Source organism: Anolis sagrei, chromosome 2 (genome assembly GCF_037176765.1).
Source record: "Anolis sagrei isolate rAnoSag1 chromosome 2, rAnoSag1.mat, whole genome shotgun sequence".
Classification (NCBI taxonomy): domain Eukaryota; kingdom Metazoa; phylum Chordata; class Lepidosauria; order Squamata; family Dactyloidae; genus Anolis; species Anolis sagrei.
The window spans coordinates 208325341-208343852 of NC_090022.1; positions in this window are offsets into that span (position 1 = coordinate 208325341).

Sequence of the window (18512 nt, forward strand, 5' to 3'; positions counted from 1 at the left end):
GCTCTCAAGGGTGATAGATGGGACTTATGTCCAAGTACTTCTGTCCCAGATATGTTTTCGGCTCAACTGCAATCTTAGTGCATTGGTTTCCAAGGGTGTTCTAAATAAATGTAATAAACTTGGTTCTCAAACATTAGATTTGTCAAGTGCATTCGGCCAAATTTAGTTACTATACTTGTGCAAAATTTTGTAAGTTTTGTAAGTTGTATTAAAATTAGTTAAATCTGTACTTTCAAAATGATATCCAACACATGGGCACAGCCTGAACATAAAACTTAAGAATCAAGACTTACCCAATCCTTTTTGTTTTAATTTTGCATTGCTCAGAAGCCTCCCAAAGTCAGTATCATATTCATGGCCATCAGTCAAAAAGGCTGTCTTTCCTCTTTAAATTAATGGGCTCTCACCATTAGAAGAGGAAAAACAGGGAGAAAGCAGAGTTTTCTGGGAAAGAAAGCACAGAATTCTGGGAAATGTAGTTTGGGAGTTAAGGAGCCCTATGACAGAAAATGCAAAAGGCCCTGCCCAAAACTACATTTCCCAGAATTCTACTCAAATCAGAAAGCCTCAACCAGGAGAGGGGAGAGATTTGTCCCTCCATAGTAGCAGCCAGTCAGAGTTCCAATGAATGGTTGAATCTGCAAAGAGGAGGACTGAGTTCTAGTAAGTGGTAGCAGTAGTAGTAGTAATAATAATATTTATTTAAATCAGTGCAGGGCTGGGAAGAAATCTCTAAATGGATAGCCCTTGGGGTCCCTCCCAACTCAATAGGGGAAGCATATTAATGGCCATATATCAGGAGAGTTTTGATGGTGCCCTTCTGCCTGGAAGAAGGGAGTTGGACTAGATGGCCCTTGGGGGTCTAGGATTCTTTGAAAATGTAGAATTGGTTAATATTGGCTTCTATTGGTTAATATGAGAGACATTCAATAAGATAGCAGTTGTTGCTTTTTTTTAAAAATGTCATTTTAAAAAAAATCCCTAAAATCTGTAGATGTATAAATATTTCTGAAAGTTGGGGGGGGGGGGAGGTTATCTCCTGTCATTGTATGGAAAATTTAAGGAGACACTTCTTGTAATTTCTTTTAAAATGTTGTTTATAAAAACTTTGAAAATTCTCCAAAACTCCATGGATTAGTGAAATGTTCTGAAACTTGATGGGCTAAAAGTGGTACATCTGTTCTACCATTGTAGCAAATTTCACCCCAATAGTTGTAAAAATGAAGGATAAAGGAGCCCGTGAAGTTTTCCCAATTATAGTAATTATACGCAATTACTATAACAAAAAAGTAACAAAATTTCATTCCCCTCGTTATAGTAATGAAATTTTCATTAACCATACTTTAGAAACACTTTAGAAATGAAACACCAGTGCCCTCCTAATTTTGTTAAGACTTTTGAAACATTTTAAAAAATCAATCGCATATGCCTGCACCCTACATTGTAAGCCTTAGTGGAAAATGTCTTTAGGGACAGGTTTTTTTCAGGGTACCTTTATGCTTGGAACAATTGGGATGGAGCTTATATGCCTTTTCCAATGTATATCCAGAATTTTATTTTTCATATATGCAGACTGAATGCAAACTAATATTGGTGACAGAGTGTTAAGGTTATTTTGGAGACTTCACCCTCCTTCCAGTTGTGCAACTGACATTTTAAGCTTGCAGAATCCCTCAGCCATTATGGACACTGCCCCTTGCAAAGGCATTCAACAAAGCTATAGAGGGTAGAAGCGAATACTTCTTCTTGGGTGCAACACCATGGAAGCACACAGACGATTAGTTGTAACAGCTCTGTTAACCACCACTAATGTGATTTCTTGTTCTCAACCATACACACTTGTTTATCTGGAACATCCTTTTTTATTGTTGTTTAGTGGCAGATAGCAGGTAGTATGAAAAATATATAATTGAAACATAATACAATTCATTATTGCAATTATGAATGCAGAACCTAAAGTTACACGTTACTAACCAATTCATATTCAGTAATAAAAGGAATACGGAGAGATCATAAAAGTTCCCCAATTTAATTTACTTGCAGCAGTTATTGTGAGCAATGGAGATCTGTTCTCCTGTCAACTGTGGCATGATGAGCTGCCATTTCCACCCCTTTTGCCAAGGATCTCTGGATTTCAACATGAACCTTGCTTCTGACTGCTGCATTAGACATTTCTGGCAGGAAGTAGCGGTAGAAACATACCTCTGGTGCACCCTGATTGATAAGAGAACAGACTCTCATTATTTATAAGAGGTGTGTCAAATGCATTTTTATCAAGGGCCATATCAGTCTTATCTCTGTTTTCAAAGGGCTGTTGAATCCATGGATGGAGAATCTGTGGATACAGAGGGCCAACTATATATATTTTAACATAGTGGTCAGTGCTCTTTAGTTTTTACCCAGTTTGGGTCCCCCGATGTCATTGAATGAGCTGTTGGAATATAAAACACATTTGAAAACCTATCTCTTCTGGCAGGCCTACCCGGTGAGATTTAATCATGAATTTTAAACTTGTGTCTACTATATTTTAATCATTTTTCGGTGTATTTTAATATATGTAGAAACATGTTTTAATATGTGTATTGTATATAATGATTATGTGTTTTTAGCTATGTTGTAACCCAACTCCTCCTCCTCCTCCTCCATGTGTTTGGGAGGCTGTACTTTGCCTGCCTCAGATTTAGACAGTAGGTGGGGCAATTGAAAGAGATTTGACATGCAGCCAAATCTCCTAGAGCTCATCCATCCTTCTCCACTCTTACAATGTGAGCAAAGGCAGTATGACAGAAAGGTCCCATCTTGTAGTACCAAAGCTCTTTTCTTGTAACAGTGGTGCAGAAATGCCATCCATTTCAAGTTATTCAAATCACATTGGACACATTCGGGTTGCATCATTGATTGATTGATTGTCTGTAACACAGGGTTGTACAATAAGAGTAATATAAATGTTACTGTTTAAATGCCTATTTGCATGGCCATGTCATCTGACTTCACGTTAGCAATGTTCAAAAGCATCCCACTTCACTTCTAACAACAAAAGCAAAAAACCAAAAAAACCCTAAAAAAAAAACCAGGAGAGATTTATTTACAGCATAAATATTATGAAAAACATTAGCATATAAATAAACACAGAAAATAGAGTAAAAACTGTGAAGATCTTTTTTGCAGCTAATGTAATTTCCTCCAATGAAGTAAATCCTGATATTCATGAATGATTTGCTCAAAGGGCTATTGTAAGGAGCACAGGTGAAGGTTAGGTTTTATTTCTAATACGTCTTCAGCACAGGTTATAAGCCATATGTGTTTGGAAACTCATTTCTATGCAGCGTTTTGTGGTTGAATGGCATTCCCTCCAAAGACTTTCTTATTTATTTTATATCCTCACAATGGGCCAGAATAATGAAATTTAAAAATTGCATATAAAATCGCTTACAAAAATGGTGTATATAAAAGGCAGGCATCATCTGAAAGCAACAGTCTTTTTTGCACCCCATAGATGTATTTATTTTGATTCATCAACCACTGTGTTTTGGAAAGTTCCTGCAAGGTGCAAAATACTTTTTGAAATGTTCAGCCGTCTTCTGAATATCTGTGAAATGTTGAAAGGCGTGCTCTCTTAGGATGCAAACTTGTTCTACTTTATGGAAGACATTCCTCTACTTTAAGAACTCTTGGGGGACGGCCTTCTGCTTGAAGGTATAAAATGTTTCAGGGATGACCAAATTCTGACTTTCCATATGTTGCTGTGAGAAGTGTGGGAAGCGGAACCCCAGGTGGCAATGCACTGGCACTAGAAAAGGCTGGTGCATTAATAATAATAATAATAATAATAATAATAATAATAATAATAATTTATTTATACCCCACCACCACCTCCCCAATGGGGACCTGGGGCGACTAACATGAGGCCAAGTTCGAACAATTACAACAAATCAAAATAAAATTACAAATAACAACATCAAATGAAATGTAAACAAAACAAGTGAATACAAAATCAAATACAGGAAATGAAATTAGAAAACAAAAATGAGCACAGCAGACTGGACCAATTACAAGGGGCAGAATAAAATATAAAAAACCCTGGGTGAGATGGATGAATAGGGTAGTGTGTCTGGTGAGGGATTTCAGATGGGAACAGGCAATGGGGTGAATATCACTAAAAGATGAGATGAAGTGCATTGATGGAAAATTTGTGGTGAGCTGGTCATGGTGTGGGAATTAGGGTTAGGCGAATCCCAAAGTCAAGGTGCCACCACAGAGAAGGCCCTCTCTCTCTCGTCCCCACAAGTTGCACTTGCGATGGAAGGGGAAGTGAGAGGAGGGTCTCTCCAGAGGATCGGAGGGGTTGTGCAGGTACATAGAAGGAAATATGGTCCCCAAACCAGAAGTAATATCACATCACATCATTTCTGAGACCTCATCTGGCTGCATTTCTGGTTGTTTTATGTATTTGAAGGGCGGTTTACACTTCAGGATATGTTGTTATTGATAAACTGTAAAGCAGAAGAATTTAACATTTTGTAGAGCTAGAAATTTCACAGATCTTCAGGAGCTGCAAAAAGAGGCTTAGGATCCCAATTTCTTTACTTCCCACACCCTAATCTCTCTCATTAGGTTTGCAAGGTTTTTCATATAGCAATATGGGATAGGTTCTTCCTATTGCTAAGTCATATCAAGATTGTCCAGGAACACACAAGAGGCCTATGTTTCGTCTTGTGTCCCCACAAGCTGTTCCTGACTTATGATGACTCTAAGGTGAACCAGTTGTGGAGTTTTCTTGGCAAGATTTGCTCAAGTGGGCTGCCATTCCCTTGAGAGAGTGTGACACAAGGTCACTGGGGCCCTTTCTACACTGCCATATAAAATCCAGATTATCTGCTTTGTATTGAATTATGTGGCAGTGTAGACTCATATAATCCAGTTCAAAGCAGATAATGTGGATTTTTATTTATTTTGTGTCAAAAGCACTGCATAAATAAGTATACAATTGATAAAAATAGAAGGAGTACATGTGACCATATTGTCTGTAGCTTTAAATAATTCTTTCTCTGTACATGAGGCAGGGCATTGTGGACAAGCATACAGGTCCACAGTTGTTTGTTCTGCTCCACAGTCACACAGGGTGAAGGATTCTTTTAGGTAGTGCCATTTTGCCAGGTTGTCTTTTGATGACCCCACTCCATTTCGGAGTCTGTTCAGGGACTTTCAAGTTGCCAATTCTTGGTTTGCCCCTGGAGGAAGACCCTTGTTGGGGCCAACCAGTTGGAATTGACTGATTTTGCTTCCCACAGGGATACTCTTGCTGTTGCTGGGAGAACATTAAGAGGTGGTTCTCATGAAGCTTTTCCTTGATTTGAGTCTACTGGGAGGAGGCTGTTAGCCATGCAGTGGATAGCTTTCATAGTTAACAGCAACTTTTCATCGCACATCGGGGGTGGGGGGCAGTGTCAGCTAGCATGTACAGTCTATTAACAGGTGTAGGTTTGAGGCATCCTATGATTATTCTGCATGTTTAGTTCAGTGCTATGTTCACCTGCTTCACGTGGACAAACTTGTGCCAAACAGGCCAGGCATATTCAGCAGTTGACTACGACAAGGCCAGGGCTGATGTTCTTATTAATTTTTGGTCTGCACCCCATGCGCTGCATCATCTGTGGATCATCTATGTTGATAATCTGTATTATATGGCAGTGTAGAAGGGGACTGGGTTTCCTTGACCAAATGGATCTTTAAAGTTTCCTAGAGTCATTGTCCAATACTGAAGCTATTTTAGTTGTCTAGGCAGGCCTATAAAAGCCCTCCTTACATCTCATATTATAAATCTATATCAGTTTATCTTAATCTGATCACTTTTCTACATCAGGATTTATAATTTTAAAATCTTGTAATTCACAAAATCTCAGATTCTTGCTTATTGGTTTAAAGTTACTACAAATCCACCCACCTGACATATTCCTAATTACATATACCTCTTATAAGATTTACGTCCAATTTTTACACCAGATGAGTGTTGCCACTTCATATCTTACCAATGTTCCATAACTTTTTTCTTTTTCCTTAACATCTTTCAAAGGTCTGATTGTCTTCTCATTGCTCTTGCTTGATAAATCCTGACTGCTTTTCTCTGGTCACACCGCAGAGGGCAGCTTTGTTCCCCTTCTCTCCTCTGTTATTTTTCCTTCCACTTAGAGTCTTTAATTTCCAACATTTCCAACAACATTATTTCACAAAACTGGTGCAATTTCCCAGGTCTGTGGGTTCTTTCCTTTTTTCCCAATGATTATTTTCTTTTGCTAACCCTCTCCAACTCACCAGCAGCCATTTCCAATTCATGAATATCTCCTCTTTTAACAGTATTTTCTGAAACTGGAACTATCATCATCTGGTCCCATGTCTGAGTTAATGATTCAGATATTATCTCATAATTCATATTCACAATCTCTTGAACTTCTATTTTTGCATTACTCTTAAGATCTGTTCTCATTTTGTTAACTTCCACTCTAAATAGTCTCCGTTCCTCAATTTTTTTTAACTTCACATCCATCACCTTGGGTGGTTGTTCTGCAGATATGTTCCCCTTAGTATGCATTTTGACAGGAGGTGCTATGCTGCAATTTCTCTTCTTGACCCGAAGGAATTGCTGTGCCTCCTCCATATCTCTCTATCTACTGAAGCAGAATCTAGTGTAACAAACCAGAATCCAGCTGGTAAAGTCCAGTTCAATTCACTTCCTGTCTGCACAGCAGATTGTAGCATTAGGTTTACCTCCCAGTACGAAAATAAAACTTTATTTCTCATGCTTCCAATTCAATCTCACTGGACATTCCAGATGCACGCACACACACACACACACACACACACACACACGCATGCACGCACACACTCTACTGGCCTCATTTCCAACAGACTTCTGATGATGCCGGCCACAGATGCAGGTGAAAATGTCAGGATAGAATGCTACTAGAACATGGTCGTACAGCACGAAAAGCTCACAACTCAATCTCAATTCTTTCCCTTTTAGTTAAAAAAAAGTCCAACTACACGTATTTGATTTCAACCTTAGCAACTTTAAAGAACTGTTATCCAGTATAAAATTCTCCCAAATAATGTTTCACTCAGTACTTTTTTCTGGTTGCTGTCCTGGTTTGTGTGCAGTCTTGGCTCTGCCTTCTCCTCTTCTTTGCTTCAGTTCCCCTGTTTATAGGCTTTCCCATTAGCGTAGATAACTTCCTTTGTATTAGTTTTTGGGTTGAGCATAAAATCCCCCCAAAGACCAATCTTAGTTGGTCTATTCCTTTTCCTGTATAGAGCTCCCTTGCTGGACTCCTCCCTTTTTTCTACACCATAGCTACAGTGATATTGTATATTATATACAATATATTGGATATTGTCTGGAATCCTAGGCCAAGCAATCAGAAACAGGCATTCTTGGCACCTGCTGCAGCATTTAGCAGTATTTTATAACAGCAGTCCAAAGGATAGCAGAAGCTTTTGGCCAGCCTAAGCTTCACAAGAAAGAAGGTTACAGCAATTTATAATTCATTGCTTTACACCAGAGGCAAAAGACTTTCAAAAACCCCAGAAAGATGACTGCAACCAACAAGATCTCCTTTTGTAATGTATTGTTTTAAGTTATCCTATGATAGTGCTGGGTGTTTCAGTAAACACATTTGGTTATCTTTTCATCTTGCCTCAAAGTGCCAGCGGGAAGGTAACGACGCTCCATGCAGTCATGCTGGCCACATGACCTTGGAGGTGTGTACGGACAACACTGGCTCTTTGGCTTAGAAATGGAGATGAGCACCAACTCTTAGAGTTGGACACGACTAGACTTAATGTCAGGGAAAAACCTTTATCTGTACCTTAGCCCCCAGTGGCACAGTGGGTTAAACCCCTGTGCTGGCAGGACTGAAGACTGACAGGTCGCAGGTTCAAATCCAGGGAGCGCAGATGAGCTCCCTCTATCAGCTCCAGCTCCTCACGGGGTGATATGAGAGAAGCCTCCCACAAGGATGGTGACACATCAAAACATCTGGGCGTCCCTTTTTGCAACATCCTTGCAGACAGCCAATTCTCTCACAGCAGAAGTGACTTGCTGTTTCTCAAGTTGCTCCTGACATGACCAAAAAAAAAAAAAAAAAACCCCTAGCTATACGATTGTATGGCCAAAAGTGTTCCAAGTGTTCATTGCCAAGTCATTATGCAAGCAAATTTCACCCCTTTCATCTTCCTCTCAATCTTCTTACTAAGCTGGAAAAGCCAGTTGGTGGTCCACCCAGATCCGCACTCCCCCCCTCCCAAAATCATATTGTTGATAACATTCTGCATAGCAAAATCTCCACCCAGAGATGCTTAATGAACTTTTGTGGGGGAGGAAAGAAGTTCTGAATAGAAAGGGTTCTATTATCAACAAATAGTTGCTGGAAAGGACTAAATAGGATTATGAAGATTATCCTTCTTTAACAATGCCTTAAATTTTTATCTCCTTATCCTTTCCTCATTGCTTTCTCTCTCAAGACATTATGGTTTATTGTGCCTCCGCAAGGTACCTTGCATGTGATTTACACACTGAACGGCCTGGCTTTCAGAGCAAGTTAATGATATAATATCCCCATTTATATTCAGAGCAGTCAACACTTTCCAGCTCTCAGAATAATAAAACCACCTGCATTTAATATACATGGAAAAATGGGAAGGCAAATAGCAGATATGGCACAATCAGATAAGTGTAATCAGATAAAATATCACAATATTATAGCAGATCAGCATCTGGTAATGACTTGAATTTTAAAAGACTGACAAACAGCATGGCCCAAAGCAATCAGGCATACCTCATTCGGAGCTACTTATCCCAGATATGATTGCTCTTCTCATATGTTTCTGGCAGATTAAACATTCAGGGTTTCTTAGTTTAACACTTCTAGTGCTGGCTGTACTTTAGTGGAGAAACACAAGTCCTCCCTCACTGCCTTCTTTGAGAAATAAAAAAAACAAAAACAAACGGCACATGCGTAATTCCTTTCAATTGTTTCAGTAAATTGAACCAAATCTTTACTGGCATTCTCATTCTTTAGATATTCAAAAAAGCGGCTTGCACAATCCTTTGTATGCGTCTTTCCACATGCGACTCAGTTGTCAGAATGGAAGTCAAAGCATAAAACACTGAGAATTGGGGTTTTAAAGCTGATATATCTTTTATGTTGGAAATGCACAGTCTCCCTGAATCCTAGTAAATTCCATCACTCAGAAGATGAATCCATGGCCAGTGACACTATCACAGTGTTTCTCAACCTTCCTAATGCTGTGACCCCTTAATTACAGTTCCTCATGTTGTGGTGACCCCCAGCCGTAACATTATTTTCGTTGCTACTTCATAACTATAATTTTGCAACTGTTACGAATTGCATGGTAAATATATGATTTAAAGGATGTATTTTCATTCACTGGACCAAATTTGGCATAAATACTTTATACGTCCAAATTTGAATACTGGTGGGGTTGGGGGACATGCACCGATTTTGTCATTTAGGAGTTGTAGTTGCTGGGATTTACAGTTCACCTACAATCAAAGAGGATTCAGAACTCCACCAGTTGTGGAATTGAACCAAACTTTGCACACAGAACTCCCATGACCAATAGAAAATACTGGAAAGGTCTGGTGGGCACTGACCTTGAGTTTTGGAGTTGTAGTTCACCTATATCCAGAGAGCACTGTGGACTCAAGCAATGATAGATCTGGACCAAACTTGGCATGAATATTCAATATGCCCAAATGTGAACACTGATGGAGTTTGGGGAAAATAGATTTGACATTTGGGAGTTGTAGTTGCAAGGATTTATAGTTTACCTACAATCAAAGAGCATTCTGAATCCCACCAATGATAGAAGCGTAGAGCTTTTTTGACCTATGCTCCAATTCTGTGGAACTCATTGCCTCCATATGTTAGAGCAATGTCGGAGTTGCGACCTTTTGTAAAGGCGCTCAAGACTTGGCTGTTTGGTTGTGCATTTAAGTAAAGTGATCAGATCTAATTTGCCAAATAGTCATTGTTGTATGTTTTTATGTTGAATGTTTTTATATTGTGTAAATGCTATTTTAAATTGTAAGTCGCTCGAAGCACCTTGGAGCAACTAATTAAGAAATAAAGTGAAGTGAAGTGAAGTGAAGAATTTGATCAAACTTCCCACAGAGAACTCCCATGACTTGAAGAACTTGCTGGCACGAGCCTTCCTCCAGCCTCACACACTCTCCCTCGCCTGCACAGGCGCACCATGCTGCCATGCGACGAGCACACCTGCTCTCCCCTCCCTGTTTGAAGTCTCAGAAACAGCCCTCCCCTTGGTTGACAGGCCGGCCAATCACAGCGGAGGAGGGCTTTTGATGGGAGGATTCGCCATCTGTTTCCAAAAAGGAAGAGAATGATAGGTGGAGAGATATTCAGCCTTTTCTGCCAAAGGTGTTCCTAAGACCATCAGAAATATGTTTTTGGATGTTCTTTGGCAACCCCTTTGAAACCCCCTCACGACTCCCCCAGGGGTACCGACCCCCTGGTTGAGAAACGCTGCACTAGTGGGATCCAGTATATCTATAGGAGAGTTGTGCAGACTGTCCCCACTACAAACACAATCCTAGCAGATTAAAACCCATTCCACAAATGAAGGTAACTGGAGAGTTAAAGGTCTTCTGTAATATTTGGACCTGTTTGCCACTACACAGGTTACTTGCAGAGATCTGGAAATGTTACTTGTGGGGGACTAAAATACCAATAACCTGGTCATGCTAGTTATTGCATAGTGCAAGTTGTAAGGTTCTCAAAGTGTAGTGTAAAGAGCTGACAGGTTTCACAACAGAGCTCTTTGCTTCTTGATAGTTGGTACCTTTTAATTTATCCTCTGTATCCCTCTGTAGCTTCTCCAGCTTTTTTAGCTCATGCTCCTTTTGGCAATTTGAAGCTAGCTTAAATTCCCACAAAAGTGTGTGAAAGAATGCCTTAATGTGTATTGGTGCTCTGTGGTTTGTGTAATCACCATTCGGGCCTCAAACTGGTTCCAGGATTTCTTATACAATCATCTACACAGCGAAAACACTTTTTTCAATACCTGGTGGAACTGAATATTGAAGGAGAATTCATTTAAATGCTTTGCAAGAATAGACTTTTTTTTTAGCATTTGAACTTTTTTTTTACTTCTTCGGTCCTAGTTAGATTTATTGCACTTTATAGATTCGATATATCTTTTTTTTTAATGTTTACCTTTTTATTGATATTCTTTTCTCTTTCTTCATCTTTATTATGAGTGCTGAAGGTGGATGTGGGGGTTTGATTGTATTTTTACTTCTCATATTTTAATTTTTTTATTTGAAGATACCTCTTTTTAGACATTATCTGAATATTTGGATATTTTAGGAAGTACATTATTGAACTAAAAATGCCTATTTGTTGATAAGTAGACCAAGTTCTAATACTCTGAGAAAGCAAGACAGAAATAAGGATAACCATAAAAGAAGAGGCTCAGTAGAAACACCTGCAAAGACTATAGAGCCCAACCAAAGAATTCTATATGAGATCCCGGCAATAAGAAATCAAACATTCATAACAGAAAATTTATGGAAGAATTGAAAGGGGAAAATTATCTTGCTCAGATTAAGGAATAATAAAAGAGATAATGGAAAAATTGAAGATGAACTGAGAAGCAGGAACAGACTGCGGAAAGGTTGAACATGAAAAAGACTTGGATTGTGATTTATGTAAACCAACAATTGCTTCAGAAAATTATTTATTTATTTATTTGAAATGTTTATATTCCACCCTTCTCATCCTGCAAGGTACTCAGGGTGGAGTAGGTATGTGTAGACTCACTAGGTAACTATATGAATATTCAGTTCAAATCTCATGGTGAGAGAATCCTGTTGTTGGGTGTTTATGCTCACACAGAAAATAATTTCACCTCTTTGATAGCCCTTTGAAAGCTATTTTAGATGTTTCATTTGAAACATTGATATTGATGGGTGATTTGAAAGTGGGTTATCTAAGGAAAGAGAGAAAAATTGATTTCATAGCAATTGTGAAGACTGAAAGTGGGAAGGCTCCTGGACCTGATGGAATCTTAGAAAGTTATTATAACAACTATGAAGAAGATTTATCTATTGTCTTACGAAAGGTAATAGATCTAAAAAGGGGGAGGAAAAAATATAGTCACAGTAAAGTAGTGATATATCAAAATTGAACAATTCCTGAAGAATAAATTAATTTTAAAAAATACTGTAAAGGTTTCATGAAAGAGTATTATTGGTGAGAATAGGAGCATCGAAGACCTCCCACAGGAACTCCCACTAACATGGGGGAATCTGACAGTTCCCATCCCACCTGTAAACAATTGCCTTTACCTGTTTCTGCACTAATCAGGAGCTCTGAAGACAATTGCTACCCGACTCCTAAAACCTCAGTTTCTACACACTTTAAACACATTTGTAAGATAGACATGGGGAACCGCCAGAAGTGGTTTTGCATTGTATGAAGGATTCTGTGGGACTTCATCTTTAAATGGTTTTTAAAGTGTATAGAAGCAGGGGGAGATCCTGAGGTCCTACATCTCCAAAATAAGCTGAAAACTATATACTGGTACATACTCTTGGAAGAAATCTTTGAAGTGACTACATCTCTCTGTGTAATGACAGGATCAGCTTTACTAATTCAACAAAAGTTGAAACACAGGTCAAACTATATTTATATATAACTGACAACATTACAAGGGTTAACCGACCTGCTATCTTTTAGTAGATTAGGTACATAACTAAATATTATAATTATTCAAGAACTTTGGCTCTTCCCCTTGTAGTTGCCTCTGCCACCAGATTTGAGTCTTCATTGTTCACTAACACCAAAAAAGGAAAAAGAAAAAAGAAGTAGGACATTTGCATTCCTGTTTTGTTTTTGTTTTCATATAAAACAGATTTCTTACCATCATAAAAGAGTCACAAAGCATTTCTGCCATTGTATTTTTCTCCACAGGACTGTATATTCTTCCCTTTCCTAGTAAGTGAAGGAGATTGGTGAGCAAATTTATTAGGCATGCATTGTGCCCATGGAAACAGATGAGGAATGATTTGTCATGAGTCTCTCTTTGTTTTGACAAAATGTGTAGCTCCAAGCTGAGAGATATATATCCCTTTCTCTCTTGTCTTCTTTTTTCTTGTCACTCTTATTGCCTGGGGCTAAGCCCTATAGTTCTTTGTTCTTTTCCTTGCAATTTGTTGGTTCTTGATTGTGGAGTTTTATTTTCGTTTGCAGGGACAGTGTGACAGTACATTGAGGCAGAAGTGCTCTTGACATCAAGGCTACAACTATGGACCTTACCATACAGGCCCATGGATTCACCTCACATCTGGACGACTCCATGGGCTCCCAGTTGGGGGAGTGGAGAAGCCACGGTTCCATGTCCTGCATCACCCACCTTACCTTCTCCCCATCCGTAGTGGCAGCGTTCACCTCCTTTTTTGCCACAGAGCCCAGCCAGAAGTCCCTTTATGTCATATGAAGGGCTCTGTGCCAAAAAGAGAGGTGAATCAGCCCATCTTATGAGGTCATAGGGCTGGATCTACACTGCCATATCATCCAGTTCAATGCAGTTAATCTGTCAATGTAGATCCAGCCTATGACTATACAATGGAACTGCAGCTTTTGGTGCATAGATGGCTTTAAACCAGTGGTTCCCAACCTGGGGTCCCTAGATGTTTTTGGCCTTCAACTCCCAGAAATTCTAACAGCTGGTAAACTGGGATTTCTGGGAGTTCATCTCGGGACCCCAGGTTAAGAACCACTGCTTTAAACAGACTGGCCATATCCATGAGAATATGCCCAATAACCCCTCAAAGATGGTACCAACAGGCATAGATCCATAATACAATCATGTCACCAACTCAACCCTTTCTGAAAGCAAATGAGGCAAATTGCAGCAAATGTTTACTTATTTTGTGGTTATTATGTACTCTTCTTAATCATTCTATTTATAGGGAGATTATGTGGGTGCTAACTTTAGATACTTTGCTTGGCCAAGAAGAAGACACGTCAAACCAACTGTGACCGGGACCTCCTTCCATCTGGAAACTGATGTCCTCACTGCGAGAGAACATGCAGTTGATCTTGATGAATAGGGCTCCACAGCCACCTACGGACCCACCGCCAAGACACCACATCTGGAAGATAATCGTCCTCGAGCTACAAGGGATTGCCTAAGTAAGTAAGTGTGGTTTCCTCTTGAGTTTCAGGAAACAAGATTTCTTGGGTCAATCTTCCCTGCCAGAATTAATATAATTACTGATCGGATTCAATATAGTTTCAATATACTGTAGTGATGCCTATGTGGCTCCTAAAGCCATTTTGAGCTCTCCAGTTTTCAAAATTTTAGAATGTAAAAATATGGCATGTCCCTAAATTTGTTTTTTTAGTTTGGGGTTGTAGCTGAAAAAGAACAAAATCCAGCAGTAGATACCCACCCAGAATTGGACCAAAAGCAAAGATATGAATTATGGGACGCATTTTTTGGTTATTCACTGTGAATGTCTATGAGGGTAGCACTGTTGATACAACCTATTTGAGGTCAGGTTGGAACTTAGCTTTGGATCTTGTGCAGCCAATAACAAACTGCTGTCCACGGCAGAATGGTTACCAGTAGAGAAGTGGTCCTCAACTTTTGATCCTTCAAAATTTTTGAACTTATAACCCCAAAATCCCTGGTCAGTGGCCTTCCTGGTTGGATCTTCTAGAGGCTGAAGTCTAAACTCTTTGGGGGGACCTTGGGATATTTCTCACAAATGTGTGTGGAAATAATGGAAGCATTATTGTGTGAACTTGATAGATTCAATTTCTCTCAATTTTTTCAATCACATTATGCTTTTTGGATTATGAGAGTAGGTTGAAACATTTGGGGAGCATATGATAAGAGTAGGTGGGCTGGGATTATCAAAATCCTGAAGCATATGGAAAATCTCCCAGATGACACAACAAGGGTGATGTCATTAAGCACCAACCATAGTTGCTGAGTGCAGGATGCAAATAAAATGCAAGTCTGCCAAATGAAGAAAACGCAAATACACATTTTTCAAGCAGTTCTCTCATCCTGAAATTTGTCCCTTTCAACCTGCGGAATGGAAAAGAGCATTTAGGGCCTGAGAGTGGGCAACTCTAGTTCTGTTTGGCTCTGAGAAAAGGATTGAGCCCTTTTCTACACTGTCCTTATATTCTAGTATCTGATTGCAGGTTATCTGCTTTGAACTGGATTATATGAGTCTCTACTGCCATATAATCTGGGATAAATAGATAATCTTGGATAGATCCTGGAATATAAGGGCAGTATAGAAGGAACCTGAAAGGGGGGAAATTAAAACGTGAAAGGAAGAGAAAAAGTATGAATATACTAATAATTGTTGTTCTCCCTTAAGCATTTGTTTTAAAAGGTGAAAATCAACACAGTTCTCTTACCCCCAACAGACCTCTTTCTGGTTTGCAATTCAGCAGAAAAGAAACATTTGCTGATTTATTGCTTGAAAGACTGCCATCTTTCTTCATCATTTTGAAAGGGAACTTTTTTTTAAAAAAAAAAGTTTGACTAGATATGATCTTGCACAGCTCAAAAGATATTTCAGCTTTGGAATGAAATAGCAGAATGGAAAAAAAAGTGGCATCTGAATGTCACTGGAGCAGTGTTTCCACATAAAAGAAAAGTAGGACATATTCTTTCTTACATGGCAGCCAATGAAAACATGGGCTGGAAACAGATAAAATGGATGTAGTCTTGCTACATTTTACCTGTGAAGTGGAAGGTGTGAAATGGCTTCATCTGAGACTATGAGGGTTTAAATTGTGGGCCTCCAGATTTTGTTAGCCTGCAAGTAAGCACAGTCAATGGTGAAGAATACTGGGAACTGTAGCCCAACAATATCTGGAGGGCTACCCAACTTTCCACCTGGTCTAGTACAGTGTTTCTCAACCTGGGGGGGGGGGGTCATGAAGGGGTTTCAGAGGGGTCACCAAAGACCATCAGAAAACACAGCATTTTCTGTTGGTCATGGGGGTTGTGTATGGGAAGTTTTGACCAATTTTATCATTGGTAGGGTTCAGAATGCTCTTTGATTGTAGGTGAACTCTAAATCCCAGCAACTACAACTCCCAAATGCCAAGGTCTATTTCCCCCAAACTCCACCAGAGTTCACATTAGGGCATATTGAATTTCTGTACCAAGTTTGGTCCAGATCCATCATTGTTTGAATCCACAGTACTCTCTGGATGTTGGTGAACTACAACTCCAAAACTCAAGGCCAATGCCCATCAATGCCTTCCTGTATTTTCTATTGGTCATGGGAGTTCTGAATACCAAGTTTGGCGCAATTCCATTGTTGGTCGAGTTCAGAACGCTCCTTGATTGTAGGTTAACTATAAATCCCAGCAACTACAACTCTCAAATGAGAAAATTACCCCCCCCCCCCACAACCCCACCACTACTCAAATTTGGGCATGTCAGGTATTTGTGCCAAATTTGGTCCAGTGAATGAAAATACACCATATCAGATATTTACATTACAATTCCTAACAGTAGCAAAATTATAGTTATGAAGTAGCAACAAAAGTAATTTTATGATTGGGAGTCATCACAACATGAGGAACTGTATTAAGGGGTCACTGCATTTGGAAGGTTGAGAACCACTGGTCTAGTACATCCCCTCTTCTGCCAAAGCCACTATCACCAAACTCATTCATCTTTCCCAGTATAATGTAAAAAGTATCCTGGTGTTGGTAATCAGTTCTTGTTATATAAATCATTATGGGACAAAGGTGGGCAGGATGAGATGAGAATATCTAGAAGAATCCTATTTGTACAATTAGAAAAAACTATCCTGGCATTTTAGAGGCATTCTTCTTTGATTGATAAAATGTTGAAATGTCTCACGCACAGGAAAATACTTTTTTTGAGAATAGCTCACTGGGGTTAAATTAACATTCTACAACTGCCTCAATTTATGGCTGGGCATATCTTTGGTCCTGGAAAAAATTAGTAATGCCAAATACTAAGACCTTGTTAATGTCTTAATAGGTTGATGGGTCCAACCAAGCATGCACACATGGATAATTTAAGCCAGCAATCAGTTCCTAACAGCAATTATATGTCTTGTGTTTTCCTCTGCATCACCCTCTCTCTGCCTTTCAAGGGGGTGCATATCCCAGACAGATTTCCAGAACTTGATTTTATGCTTTGATAAGAGGGCAGTGTGGGGTGGAATAAGCAGTGGGATTTATAGTTCAGGATTCTTTGTGTGTTTCTTTTTGTGTCAAAGCAGAGCAGAATGCATCTCTGTGCACTTTGACACATCTTCAGGATCTTTGTCAGTTGGCACAAGTGCCTCTCCAGTGTTGATGAAGGAGAACAGATTCAAATAGTGGAGAACAAATTCTAATAGTGCCAAAAAGTGCAACATCTTTGTTATAGGTATGAAAGTAGGTCACAATTTTCTGAAAGAAAATAAAAACACTATTGGGAATAGAGGCAGTCCTGCCATTGGGCAAAGTGTGGTCGCTGCCTCAGGCAGCAATTTTGGAGAGGATAAAAAGACAGCAAATTCTGGACCCTTCTACACATGACTAAATCCCAGAGAAACTGGGATATTATACGCGCGCGTGTGCACACGCGCATACACACACATAATCCTGTTCCTGCTATAATCCTGTTCCTGGGTCAGGGCTTGGGTTGGGGGTAGGGACTAAATCCTGAGAGGAACTGTGATATTATATATATATATATATATATATATATATATATATATATATATATGGGGTATGTTTGTGTGTGTGCATATATATATATATCGGCTTTCCTGGGTCAAACAGAGGTTGACCGGGGGGGGGGGGCATCCAGCCGTGCCTCATCCCCTTTTAGCCCATAAAGGTATCTGAGGGGGCTGGCTTCATTCTCAGGGCCCTCTGTCCAGAGCTCCTGGCACATGTAAATGATGCATCAGAACATTGGGAGGGAGGGAGGGAGAGTGGAGGTGCCATCCTACCTCTTTGGGTTCCAGGGAGCAGTCCAAGGAGTCAGTCCGGGTCTGTTGAATGCTCCGTTTACTCCGGATTAGTCCAGGTTTATCTGAGGCATTGTTTGGGGGCTGGATCCTGGATCTATATGCTATATATATATATATATATATATATATATATATATATATATGAAGGCTCCTCTAAAAATGAAGGAGAGACAGAGCAACTTTAGTGGCCTAATAGACGGTGATTCAAAGCCGGACTTTGAAGAGTTAATGGCTCAAAGACCTAGAACAGTGATTCTCAACCTGTGGGTCCCCAGATGTTTTGGCCTACAACCCCCAGAAATCCTAACAGCTGGTAAACTGGCTGGGATTTCTGGAAGTTGTAGGCCAAAACATCTGGGAACCCACAGGTTGAGAACCACTGACGTAGACCAAGATGGAGGAATCTGTCAGTTCAATCTGTTATGAATGTGGAGAAATG